The sequence below is a fragment of the Crinia signifera genome, chromosome 3 (genome assembly GCF_055691185.1).
Source record: "Crinia signifera chromosome 3, ASM5569118v1, whole genome shotgun sequence".
In the NCBI taxonomy this organism is placed as follows: domain Eukaryota; kingdom Metazoa; phylum Chordata; class Amphibia; order Anura; family Myobatrachidae; genus Crinia; species Crinia signifera.
This window is the reverse complement of record NC_139219.1, coordinates 243487717-243502587: the sequence shown is the minus strand read 5'-3', so window position 1 is coordinate 243502587 and position 14871 is coordinate 243487717. Positions and strand designations below refer to the sequence as shown.

Sequence of the window (14871 nt, the reverse complement as noted above, 5' to 3'; positions counted from 1 at the left end):
TATAAAGTGCAAAAAGTGCAAGACAGTAGGCCAAGTATATATATATATATATATATATATATATATATATATATATATATATATATATATATACTTCACTGAGGCCACAAATGATTATAATTTTGTCCAGTGCCATTTACCTGCCTCCGGCTGTGGCTGCCCTCAGGGTCATACGCAGACCTTTTTATGTCCTTTCTCAACCTGTTGCTACCGCCGCCGCCCATGGGATCCGGCTCCCCAGCGCAGCGCGCAAAACAGTCCTGCCCGCTGCTGCTGGGGTGGATCATGTGAACAGCCCTGCCATCCGGACTGCAAGAGCAGCTGTGTGCGCCCGCGCATGCGCACCAGCCCTCCTGCGGCCATTTTAACTTAGGGAATAGAAGAGGCCGGCCGCGGCCATCTTCAGTTAAGGTACAGTGCCGCGGCTCTGCACGGAGGTGTCCGTGCGGTGAGCCGCGGCCCAGTTAGGGAGGGTGGGCGGCCGTTTTTACTGTAAAATGTGCCGGCCCACCGGGAAACAGCCCGGTTTCCCGCCAGGCCAATCTGCCCATGTTACACTATCATCTTCTGCTTTCAAATCGCTCTAGAGCAGGGGTGTCAAACTCAAATTCATCGGGGGCCGCATCAGCAGATTGGTCACCCTCAAAGGGCCGGTTGTATCTGTAGGTCCCCCATGATACCACAGGCTGCTCCCCCTGTATAATATAAAATGAATGCCATGACACCACAGGCTGCTCCCCCTGTATAATAATAATGCCATGACACCACAGACTGCTCCCCCTGTATAATTTAATAAAAGTAATGCCATGATTATACAGGAGAAGCAGCCTATGGTGTCATGGCATTATTATTATTATACATGGGGACACCTCAGGAAACAGCAGATATATATATATTTTTTATTGTGAGTGTGATCCTCATCCTCACTTACTGTTTCTCCGTCTGTCCTGCAGCTGCTGCGGCTTCCAGCTTTTCTTCACTGCTTGCTGCGGCCAAACTGTCCCCGACTCCCGGTCCAGCTTCCCTGCCTGCTCCTACTTCTCTACAGACGCATGGGCGGGCGGCGTCATCGTCATGACGTCCCCACCTAGTGTCTGTCACTGCCGGGCATCAGAGGGAACAGGCGGCCGGGCCCTCCTCCACGTAGCCGTGGAGGCCGGCGGCCATGTTTCTGTAGCCGCATACATATGTGCCTACAGGAACATGGCCGCCGACAGTGGAGGAACAGGTAAGGCGGCCGCGGTGGGGTGGGTGAGAGGAGGTGGCCTAGGCAGGAGCTGGGACACACTGCCCTGCGTGCTATCTCCTTGTGCGGGCCACATGACGAGGTCTGGCGGGCCGGATTTGGCCCGCGGGCCTTGTGTTTGACACCCGTGCTCTAGAGCCTGGTATTGAACGAGATTTCCATTGAAATAGAGCTATGAGGATTAATCGAAAAACCCCTCGGTTTTGACTGGACAACATCTTGGGTGACATAAGCTGAGCAAGAGCTTTGAGAGGACACTCAGAATCTGAATAACTGGTACCTTTTTCTTGGGCTGGACAGACAGGACCCTCTCTTGGGGCTGGATACACAGGCCCCCTCTTGGGGCCGGACACACAGGACCCCCTCTTGGGTGTTGAACACACAGGACCCCCTCCTGGGGCCTGACACACAGAACCACCTCCTGGGGCTGGACACACAGAACCACCTCCTGGGGCTGGACACACAGAACCACCTCCTGGTGCTAGACACACTGAGACTTTGGACTGATGGATGGGAACGGATAAGGAGCAAAGTCTTTAGAATCGTCTGGAACCAACAGGGATTCTGGACTTGCAGGTGTAACCGGATGAAGTTCAGGGATGTTGGAAATGGCTGGAACCAGGTGACCCGCCTGACTGATGGCTGGAAATGGATTACGTCTGGAGGTAATTGAACCGGCTGGGACTCTGGACTGATGGTTAGAACCAGGTGAGGTCCAGAGATGTCAGAATCATTTGAGACCGAGTGAGCCTCCCGACTAACGACTGGAACCAGATTATGTCTGGAGGTGCTTCAACCGGCTGGGACCGGCGAGGACTTTGGACCAACGGATGGGACCGGATGAGGATCAAAGTCTTTTAAATTGGCTGGAACCGAATGAGTCTCCAGACAGACGGCTGGAACCGGACTATGGCCCTTATTCAGATCTGATCGCAGTACAAATTTGTTCTCAAAATGGGCAAAACCATGTGCACTGCAGGTGGGGCAGACATGTATAGAGAGAGTTAGTTTTGTGTGAGTTATTTTGTTTCTGTACAGGGTAAATACTGGATGATTATTTTTACACTGCAATTTAGATTTCAGTTTCAACACACCCCACCCAAATATAACTCTCTCTGCACATGTTACATCTGCCCCCCTTGCAGTGCACATGGTTTTGCCCATTTTGAGAACAAATTTGTACTGCGATCAGATCTGAATAAGGAGGATCTACGTCCTTCTGATGAAGCGGCCGAGTGTGAAAGGCCGAGAAACGCGTTAAGGAGACCAGACGCTGACCGCTACTTATTGTGCCTTCCTGCATACCTTCCACCACCGTGATCGCACCTCTTCCTGTGGACATCACCCTGGGAGCTGTTTTGCATCTAAAGCAAGGAATCAACAGCCGGATAAAAATCCCCCACAGGTCGATTGAGTGACTGAACCAGAGGCGGGCAGGTTATAGCTCAATTGAGCACCATTCATTCCTTCCATGTTTTCATCACTAACCCCTTCTAATCATAAAAGCATGCATGCCATAATTCATTAATCTGGACTGAGCTGTGAGAGAGCTAACCGTCCATCTGCTTACTAAACTACATCTGCTTACTAAAAACTGGAGTGAGAGAGAGTGGATTAACAATTACTGCAGCAAGCCACTAACAAATTTCATTGCTTAATTTTGCTATATTTTTTTATATATTTTTTATTTTTATATTTGTGTATTTTATACATTGAAGTACCGGCCAGTATCTGATTACCAATTGTATTAATTGTGTCATTTAATAAATTTTTAAAATTGGTTATTTGAATCAGCGCTGACTCTGAAATTTTCTTTTTAGATCTGAATAATGGCCTATGTCTGGAGATGCTTCAACCAGCTGGGACCGGCATGGACTGACTGTTAGAACCGGATGAGGTCCAGAGCTGTCTAAGTCATCTGGAATCGTATTAATCTCCTGACGGACGGCTAGAACCAGATTAATCTCCTGATGGACGGCTGGAACCAGATTAATCTCATGATGGATGGCTGGAACTGGATTGTGTCTGGAGACACTTGAACCCCAAAAATTTGTGGCTGGAAGTTTAGGCAATTCACCATGGAACTTGGCTGAGGAAACCCCTGTATGAGCTGGGAGAACAGATTTCTGCTTCGAATTAGACAAAATGGGCAAACTTCTCAGTGCTGCAGATAATCCCTGTTTAATGACCAGGCTTCATGTTTTAGGACCTCAACTGTATATTTGGGTCTCCCTCAGAGCGGACGTTGTCAGGGTCACATTGTCCTTGCGGGGAGATCAGTCCCCAATTAAGTGGTCACGATTAATGCAATAAAATCAAAAGTGGAGTAATCTGCGCTGTTGGCATTCAATTTCTGAAAGCTTGGACCGTGGCTTGCCTTGTAATCGGACCTCATTCTAGAGGTTGGAGGATCCTCCAGATCACAGTTACTGAGGCTCCTTTCACTTTGAAACTGTAAGTGGTGGTCACCACATCATCAGGAGTACAATTTAGTAACTTGGAAATTAACTGAGACATTTTTGACAAAAGTTCTTGTAACTGGACAAGCAAGTGCCAGTAGGTTTTGATTGGTATTGCTTCCAGCTTTTGCATAACCACCTTAAAGTCGCTACTTGAGTCAAGGGGCTTGTGCATACTGTCACTACTGGGGTATTGGTGGACCCAGGCATAACCTAGGTGATTAGCTGAACACCAATGAAATTGGTTCACAGAAGCAAGTGGGTACAATGTGTTTATTAACACAGTGGTAAATGACGGTACAGGTGAATACTTTAGAAGGGATGTATACTTTATGGTCAGTTATTTTTAGGACGAAGGGGAAACTTAAAGAAGACTTGAGCCAAAGACAATCAGGATACTACAGACGGACTTGGAGAATACCACTGGAACCGGGTCAAAAGGTGGACCTTGAAGGGGAGAGAGGTGCTATGAGGTAGATCTTGAATGATGAGATGCATTGTAAAGTGGACACTGAAAGTGGGAAAGGTGCTGACATCTTATATACACGAATGCACCCTGGATTTTCCGGATCCTAGGACTGGGAAGCTCACTAGTGCTGCCAACCTTCTCTATTTCACCACCACTTTAGTGGTGCCTTCACCAAAAAAAAAGTGTGCAGATTGATGGTGAAAGAGGGACTTTTACATCATTTTATGAGAGTGCACATGATCATCATGTACGGGACTGATAGGCAAACATCAGACCCCATTATATACATGGGCAATAATGTGTGTACTACTGTTTGGTCATGCAGTTTCCCTTCATGAGGTGATCTGCGTGATGTGAGACAGACCTCTAGACATACTTATCCTTGCATTTGTTACAAACTTCTGTTGGAAAGAGGGCAGTTGGCATACAGTATCCAGTTGATAGATCTACAGTAAAAAATATAAAAAAGACAGCAAATAAGTTGACCCCAAATGGTTTACATGAAAAGGTTGACAGGGTTAAATGGTCAAAAAGTAAAAAGTAGACAGTGCTTAAGGTCAACCGGTTCAGAGGGTCAACATTACTGTACATTGGTCAATACATATATGATTGATACTAGGTTTTTTTATATTTCTTTTTTTTTTTCAACTTTGTCATCATTTATCATCCACATGGACTACAATAAAATATGGAAAATCAGTAAATGAGTGAACACTCTTCCATTTCATCTCAAGAGAAGGACAGAATGAATATCTGTAAACTTAAGGTCACATCTTCTTTACAGCCTTTTATGAATATACTAGGACTTACCTTCTACAAGAGGGCAAGTACAAAGGACCAGTGACTGAGGTCCAGAGGTTGATTCACATTAACCACACACTAACATGGCTGTAAATAGGGGTTGGCCAGGATAGAACTCAAGAGTGGCTGAGGGGAGCAGTGTCAATACCTTCACTTGATGTGGTGTTTGGACCCTTAGGTAATAAGTTACATATATAAACAAGTGACAATATACAGTTTACACACAGATACAATATAGCAACTGGCATTTGCTCACGTTGTCCCTCAGATACAATACAATTCAGATAAAAAAATCACTATTAAACATTTTAAATGTGAACTATATAAAGAATAGATGTAATATATTGAAACATTGATCTACTGCTCGATTTTGAGCTCACCAGCGATGCATTCCTGGCGGCTGATGTACTGGCAAATGTGGACGCACGAGTGTCTTGCCCGTCCATTGCCGAAAATGAGGCGCACAAGTGTCTCCAACGTGTGCGTGCCAGATTCACTGGTGCGGGATCTGCTCTAATGAGGGTGGCTCCATGTGTAGAAACCAATTTTATATATCTTATTACCTTATCAAGTTATACTAAAGGCCCATACACACTAAAAGATTATCTTTCCAATCTGGCATGGTTAGAATGAAAATCTGTAAATTTCTGGGAACAAATTACAATCCATTTGTTTCCAAAACACTTGTTCCAAAACACTGGAAAATAGACAAAAGCAGTCATCTGCATAAACTAATTTAACCAATTTGTCTGTAAGACCAATTTTTGACTGGTTTCCATGTTTAGGAGCAAATGGTCAATTGTCATTTGCTCCCAAAAATTTCCAGATTTTCATTCCAACCAGACAGATTGGAAAGATAAGCTTCTAGTGTGTATGGGCTTTAAGATTGAGACTATTCATTATTTGCACCTGTTCAATATTTTTTGATTCATTTACTATTTTGTTTCTTTTACGTTTCTTTACAATAACATAAAGCTCAGTGCTGATTCAGAAAAGTGTCTGGTATCAGGAGACGAACAGACTATTCATTAGTTACAGACAGGGCCGGATTAAGGGCCTCATGGCCCGGAGCAGGAAAGGTTCAAGGGCCCATTGTGAGAAGTGGAGGCCTGGAGCTGCAGCTCGATCCACCCAGTTAGTAATCCAGCCCTGGTTATAGACCAGAGTGCACATCCGGATGATCCAGCAGGCTATCATAGCTGCCTTTCAGAAGCCATTATAGCCCTGTGTTGATAGTGTTGAGAGTGATCAACCCCACAGCATGCAAAGTCAGCTTACGTCTATTACTCTGGAAATTCCTTTCATTATTTATTAGCAAGTACTGATTGTTCAATAAAGGGGTGGATTTATTCAGAAATGATGATGGATATACAGTATATATGTCATGTGATCTGTAGGGTTACATCTGTGATATATCTGGCAAACCAGGTTCCACATCTGCTTGTGAAATAATGCTTTCCAGTTCTACCCACTGTGACAGAGACAGCATCTCCCCACATGAGAGTAATGTGGAGGATCTAGACCAGGTTTGGGAGCAGTAGCAGCAACAAGCTTGTGTAATCAGCAGCACATGTGCTTTCTTGATAAAAGTGTTTCCAGGGCACGGAGTAAATGCTCTTGATGGTTATTAGCTGCCCAAGTGATAGGCCAGGGTGTGGGCTATGGTAGGGACAACTGGAGCTTCCTGTACTATGCTGTCACCATTTTTACTGTGCTGTTTACCTACTATGAAAAAAAAGACGAAAACCTAATCTTATCCAGTGTATGTGCTCCATTCATCACACCGCATAGCCTAATGTAGGGTACACACCAGGACGACCACCGTCGTAGACGACCATGGAACAATTTCCCTTGGACTTCCCGGGAGCTCCCAGGCAGTCCCCAGCAAACGATTAGCAAAAATTGTGTTTTTTTTGCGGAACGATCTAGATCCGATCCCGATGCGCCCGTGATGGTCGTTAAGACGGTCGGATCGCTGGTTTTTGTTTTTTTGCAAGAACACATGCGACCGTCGTCAGATTGGCCTTTGAAATTTGAATGAAGGGGCTGGACTAGCAGAGGGGGATAGGAATAGCAGCAGCCATTTTAAACCAGTGTATTTCTGCTTTGTTACTAGTGAGGTTTGGTTTATACCTGCTGAACGCTGGACATAGCTATTTACACATTACTTTGTTTTGCCTGCCATTACAAAGTGTCTTTTAACCCTGCACTATGGAGAATGCAGTGATGGGTAGTCACCAGCAACATTACCTGCTCTATTATGCAGTGCTGAAGCTCAGGCGTCAGAGGGCCCAGCGCAGGAGAGCAAGATCATGCTGGACAAAGCAGTGGCTACTGCAGCGTCAGACTCGTTCGCACATGCCACTGCTCAGGGACATCAGGGAAAATAACCCCGACGATTTCCGGAACTTTTTGAGGATGGATGATGCCACATTCCAGGAATTGCTGCGTCTGGTGACTCCCCACATTGAGAAGCAGGATACCAAATATCACGTGGCTATCCCTGCTGAGGAACGGCTGGTGGTGACCCTGAGGTTTCTGGCGACAGGATGGTCTTTTGCTGACCTGAAGTTTGGATCCCTCATCTCCCCGCAAGCTTTGGGCCTCATCATCCCGGAGACCTGCAAAGCCATTGTGAAGGTGCTGAGGTACCAGTATTGCAAGGTAAGGATGAAAAATACACCGTACACTTTATTGTGCAAACAACATTTTTTTATTTATAATTTAGGCCTAGGACAGAAACAGGTTTTTTAGGCCTTTCATATGTAAAACATGTAAAATAGTAAATAGATTTATTGTGTCAACAGAAATATATTATAATACCATATAAAAGATATTGTACATGTTTTGTTTCATATTTAAATTTTTATAGTTATAGTTACCAGTTTACCTAGTTCTTATGTTTTAAGTATTTAAAATGTTAATAAACTTTTATGAAAACCACTATACATTTTATTGTGCAGATTGCTATTCACACACACAGGTGAATGGGGCCTAGCAGAGAGGAGTGCATGGAATACTGCAATGGTGGACAATGGTTATATCTATATGTATATATCTATATATACACAAACACACACACAGGTGAATGGGGCCTAGCAGAGAGGAGTGCATGGAATACTGCAATGGTGGACAATGGTTATATCTATATGTATATATCTATATATACACAAACACACACACAGGTGAATGGGGCCTAGCAGAGAGGAGTGCATGGAATACTGCAATGGTGGACAATGGTTATATCTATATGTATATATCTAGATATACACAAACACACACACAGGTGAATGGGGCCTAGCAGAGAGGAGTGCATGGAATATTGCAATGGTGGACAATGGTTATATATATATATATATATATATATATATATATATATATATATATACACATACACATGGGGCCCACCCGAGCAAACAGTGACATGGTCGGGTGCACGGTTGCCAAACCAGTGCTCTATACACACTATATACATTGGTGGCAACAGTGGGCATGCATAGGAGAGCATTGGGAGTGCAAACATACCAGGTTGTTGTTCTGGGAGATGAGACAAGAAGGAGAGTCCAACTGCTGCGCCAGCGCTGTTTGCTATGCTATGGCGCCGGGGGGAGTGTTTAGGAAATGCCACTCAAATAGGCTGGATCAAACGAGGGACGCACCGACGGACGGCCGACGGAGGCGGCAAAAAACACTCACGATCTGCATGCGATTGACGGTCGGTCGGCCTGGGATTGACGGATCCTACCTGCAGCACGTAGGACCAAAGATGCGACCAAACGTGTGGCGTGTACGCGCATCGGATCGGAATCGGATCAAATAAATGACAAAAAGGCACAAAAGTACATACAATCTGCATACAACCGGTCGGAATTGGATCTAAATTGTCAGAATCGGGCCCTAGTCGTCCTGGTGTGTACCCAGCATAAGAATGAAATGAGACTGGAACCCTGAATGAATGGTGAGCGAGTAGCATTCACATTACACAATGGAGTTTATTTATAAAGAGTTGGGTTGTGAAACCTCGGATTTTGAATTGTGTTTGTGTCTGATATTTTATATTCTATATATTAATGCTTTTGCTACCTAGACATGGCTAGTAGAAGCATTGCCTTTTAGATATTGGGCAGAAACATCATCTGAAATTAAATTTTTTACAACCAGACTCTTTATAAATAACCCATCTGTCTCAATATCCATGGTAGAGACTTATACTCCTGTATGAACAATTGTTGGATCTGTTATACAAAAGGCAAAATGTAACCTGCAACTTGATTGTAATTAACAATTACAAGTTACAACATAGTAACCAAAGGTCCTACTGCCTGATTTAGAAGGGGTGCACTGTGATTAGTTGTGCCTGATTTAGAAGGGGTGCACTGTGATTAGTTGCACAAACAATGGTACACAGACCATGGATAGTTAATGTTTGTACCTTATTTAAGTCAAAACTTCACGGGATATTCTTACTGTAGCAACCGGTTCCAGCCCAGGTAAAGCCATAACAAACAGTGCAACACTGCTACAAGCTCTGTTTTATTCCAGTTTGAGCCAAACCCCAATGTATTTCCCAGGCAGTCCTCTTTTTTTGCAACAAATGCCAATGGAAGCCTAACGTCTTCTGGGGCTAGCTGGTGGCCTTGGCAGTCAGACCACCTCATTCCAACCAGACCTTTGGAAAAGGAGCTACAGTATTAAACAATAATTAGCCATACAACAATAACATTGTTATAAACATTGGCCCTACATAGCTGCAAATGCCATAACATTTATTTTTGCTTCCAAATTATTTATTGGAATAATGTTATATCGCACCTACTGTATTTACATTTATTTACGGTTACATCAATCTAATGTCGAATATTTTAAGAAATGCACTGTACGTAATATTTGCTTGTCTCAACAAATACGTATATCCCTACACAATGGTATCCAGCTGTTCGGCAAGTGAGTTACACCCTCTTTGCTCCAAAAGATTTCCTGGACAAATGTAACGGAAGAGGCCACAAGAAAGTCTTTGATGGGAATATTATTATTTACCATTCCAGGCATTATTTAGCATTTCCCATTGCCGTAATAATTTAGTAGAATGAAAAATACTGCAACAGAATAATTATAAATCTACATCTGGTTTCTATAACAATATTTCTATATAGCTCTATACCAGTGTTTTTCAACCACTGTGCCGTGGCACACTAGTGTGCCTTCAGCTGTTCTCAAGTGTGCCCCCAGATCTAGACAACCCCAAACAAATTTACAGCCACCACTAGTTCAATTGATATTTACTGGTCTCTTCTTTTAATGTAAAGGGCCAATGTATTTTATTTTTGTTACCTGTTGGGACCAGTGTGATTTTTTTTTATATAGGGGTCAATAGGTTTGTTTTTTTCCCTGTGGGGGCCAATGTGTTTTGGCCTGTGGGGATCTCATGGTGTGCCTTGGCAATTTAAAAATCTTATTTAGTGTGCCACAAGGTAAAAAGGTTGAAAATCACTGCTCTATACTGTATATTGCAAATTAATCAAGAAATACAGTATGAGTGTGAGTGTGAAATTAACAAGACAGATACTTTTTTGGAAAAAGGTTTATAAAAATTGTTAAGTTTGTATTCTTTAATTAATCCAAGAGCAAAAATTAAAAAATATATTTAATTAGTAAAGAGGGGATATGCGAAAGGGGTGTCAATCAGCACCCAGAAGGTGGGGCTAGTAGACTCCGGCAGAAGCATCCTTCACCACTGCAAGAGTCACCTTTACAACCGTATATCTTCCTGCGGCAATCTCTCCCCTTGTAGCATTTTTCCCACATTGTATTATTAATGCTCCTGTAATATCAATCCCCCACCCCGGTATTCATAGGTTCTCATTAAAATATGCCCCTCTCCCTAGTGTCCTTCTATCCCTATTGTAGAATTACCCTAACCACTCAGGGGGCAAAAATTACATTTCCCTAGTTACATTACCCTTTACCCACCCAGTGGTAATAGAGCCCCATATGGCAATAGAATATGTAGAATTAGGTTATAAAGAATGAGTTAGTTATGTTGCCCTTAATTTTTATAAAAAGATAATGAACACACATGGGGTGATTCTGATTGACCCGCACAAACACACCCCCCACCCTTGCACGCTGATTTCTTTGCATGCGTGTGATTGGATGTTCAGCATAAACATCCATTCACAGCCTTGCGTGAGGGGACAAAAGCACTCAATGTAAGCACTCAATGTTTTTTTTTTTTTACCATATCAGCCCGGCGTACACTGGCCAGGGACAGCCCGGGCTTCAGCTCTGGATGGGTGATGCTGGGGGGGGGGGACCCCTTTATTGGGGGGGTTCCCACTCCCCCAGGTACCCCATTCAGGGCTGACCAGCCACGGTGCGCATGGTACGACCGGGGGACCTTACGTAAAAAGTGTCCCCCGGCTGTGGAATGACACTGTGGGTTGTTGGAGCCCAGTGCTGGTTCCAAAATACGGGGAACCCCTACGATTTTTGTGTCCCGTATTTTCGGTCCAGGTCAATGAGCCTGGGGCTGGTTATGCTCAGGAGGGGGACCCCTTGCATTTTTTTTTGTTACACAAAAATGCACATTACTATGTCTCCCAAATCGCACATTTTTATGACTATAATGCGCACATTCTCATGACTAAACATCGCACCATATCGCATTTTTTTGCTGAGAATTCGCATCTTATTAAAAAGTTGAATTCTTACAAAAAAATGCGATTTTGAGAAATGCAATAATGTGCAATTTCGGAACCTTTCACCCTTAGGGTCCAATTTTCAGCCTGACGCAAGTGGCCACTGAAGCCTGATTATGCAAATTTGAATAGTGATAATGCGAGGATTCCTGCAGCTTCAGGTGGTAACCCACGGTTGTGACCACAGTCTTACATCTACAGCTGCAAACTTCATTTGTACAAGCCCCATGCTCTGTGTGCAGGATTAAGAATCACATGGACGTCAAGCCCAGCACTCCTCATGACACTCTCACAAGACAGTAAGTTCCATGCAAGTATATTGTCTATATCAGTGGTAGCCAACCCTAGCTCTCAAGAGCTACCAACAGTTCACATTTTCCAGACAACCTAGCTGCTGCACAGCTGCACTCATTAATCACTGACACATTTTAAAAGATACACAGATGGAGCTAATTAGCTCACTTGTGATTCTGTGAGGAGACCTGAAAAACATGCACTGTTGGTAGCTCTCGAGGACTAGGGTTTGCTGCCCCAGGTCTATATCATATGGAGAGGCCCATAGGCAACATTTGGGTGTGTGTATGATGGTACACTGATGGTGAATTGTTTAGAACCACAGAAACATTGTCCATGAACACTAAAAGTGGGCGTCTCCTCCAGTATGCTCCATCACACTGCTGCACAGAGGGAGGGCTGAAATTAACCTTTAACATATTATTATTCTTGCTATTACAGACACAGTAGTGCCCACCTCTGAATCAGACCATGTGTGTGATATATTGTCTGCCTAAACTATTAAACCTGACTTCTGCCTATGTATAGTTCCCAACTTCAGCTTCCTCTAAATCAGGACCTGCCATGCCAGGTGTGTGTGGTTTCAGGCAGAGGGGATGTGGCCTAGCTAGGCAATGCCCATTTTTGTCCCTTCTGAGCTATATTGTTTTTTTTTAATACTCAGTGTGTATGCTCAATTTCGTCAATGATGCATGCTAGGGGGCGGGGAATGTCACCGAATCATATCATAGACAGCCAGATGTTCTAAGCTTGAAAATTGATACAATACCAGCCAACTGGCTTCTAACTGCCATGCAACGTGCTGGCATTGAAAAATGGAAGTTATGCGCAGATTAGCTTAGTACAGTATGTATGCCAGGAGCTTCGATGATATCGCTAACCGTATCCCTCCCAAAGTGAATCATCTATCATATAATCTAAATAAGAGGTCAAAAACCAAGGTAGTAATGAGAGATTGAATTATCTACTGTAGGTAGCCCATCAGCTAAAACCCTTCCCTACAGAAACACACTGTAGAGTATGATTAAGCAAATAAGTTAATGACAAAATAGTGCCTGTAGAAGTTCACCTGCCTGCATACCAGCCCCTGCCTGCACACCACCCCCTGCCTGCATAGCACCCACTGCCTGCATACCAGCCCCTGCCTGCACAGCACCCCCTGCCTGCATACCAGCCCCTGCCTGCATAGCACCCACTGCCTGCATACCAGCCCCTGCCTGCACAGCACCCCCTGCCTGCATACCAGCCCCTGCCTGCATAGCACCCACTGCCTGCACACCACCCCCTGCCTGCATAGCACCCACTGCCTGCATACCAGCCGCTGCCTGCACAGCACCCCCTGCCTGCATACCAGCCCCTGCCTGCATAGCACCAACTGCCTGCACACCAGCCCCTGCCTGCATAGCACCCACTGCCTGCACACCACCCCCTGCCTGCATAGCACCCACTGCCTGCATACCAGCCCCTGCCTGCATAGCACCCACTGCCTGCATACCAGCCCCTGCCTGCATAGCACTTGCTGACTGCATACCAGCCCCTGCCTGCACACCACCCCCTGCCTGCATAGCACCCCCTGCCTGCATAGAACTTGCTGACTGCATAGCACTTGCTGACTGCATACCAGCCAATGCCTGCATAGCACCCACTGCCTGCACACCACCCCCTGCCTGCATAGCACCCACTGCCTGCATAGAACTTGCTGCCTGCATAGCACTTGCTGACTGCATACCAACACCTGCCTGCATAACATTCCCTGCCTGTATTTGTAATTTCAATCACAGTTCAGGATGAGGAATCACACTGGGCGATTCTTCCAATGATTTTGACTACATCGTTAAAATCACTTAGGTTTCAGGCAAACTTAGGTTTGCTTGAATCGCCCCGTGTGTACACAGCAGGTGATAGTGATGCACGACACCACAGCGACGCTATTGCCCGGCCAAATAGACACTCCCTCCACCTGTCTTCCCTCCCTACTGGCCGATGCCAGCATCCTGCCAGGTCCCAGCGGCCATCAATATCAAATTGGCATTGACTGCCACTGGGTCAGCGTCAGCCCGTGTGTACACTCCTTAAGACAGATGACATGTTAGAATCCTCATAACGAAGCTCGGTGCCAGATGTATATAAAGTTCTGGTGCTCACGTTCTATAAATCATAATGTAAGAATTTCATGTTTTCCTGATGCACATTCATGGTGTTCTAGTGACTGATTTTTACTGATTTTTTTGTACAGTAACTGTGCCATATACACATACTCTCCCGCCTTTCAAGACCAATTTCTACTTTGATGTCAGTGTTGTGCCACCATCATGTAGACATTTTGTCTGCTTTCAGGGTTTCTCACAGCGAGGACGCAAGCAGGAACAATGAGCTCCAGCTGTTCAACTACCTGGTGTAGAAATTTCACAGAGTTTCTTCAGTTCCTATGAAAATACGTCTTTCTGGAAACAATTAAACAGGAAACAAGTTATTCATTTAAAGAGATTTGTTATATTCTTAGTTAGAATTTTTTTTTTTTATGTCATGTTTGAAAATCTCATATTTGCTAACAGTCCCTACTGATGTTCAGAGACATAGTTACATAGTAGATAAAACCTAGGTTTTAATTCAGCCTTAATAGATTATCCCTTGTTGTATAATACAGATTATGATTCTTATTTGTACCCATGGATGTTTTTAACCAATAAATGTTTATCCAACCTTATTTTAAACATATTTATTGAGTCTGCCGACACCACTTCTCCAGAAAACGTAGAAACATAGAATTTGACGGCAGAAAAGAACCATTTGGCCCATCTAGAGAGTTGCAAAACAAAAGGGGAGGGGGGAGAGGGAGGGCCGAGGTGCACTGGGCTACTTTGACAGCAGATGGGAAGGCGTACTCCAATCAACACAATCAGA

General features: G+C 44.4%; 1 long non-coding RNA gene across 1 annotated transcript in view; it reads left to right on the top strand.

Annotated features, from left to right (window-relative positions):
• The window catches only part of LOC146064357 (uncharacterized), a 37657-nt gene extending 23066 nt beyond the window's left edge, over positions 1 to 14591 (top strand). The window contains exons 2-3 of the long non-coding RNA XR_014471796.1: positions 11746 to 11972; positions 14305 to 14591. This is a non-coding gene — a long non-coding RNA (uncharacterized LOC146064357). The remainder of the gene's footprint in view (positions 1 to 11745; positions 11973 to 14304) is intronic.
• Positions 14592 to 14871: the final 280 nt, after the last annotated feature.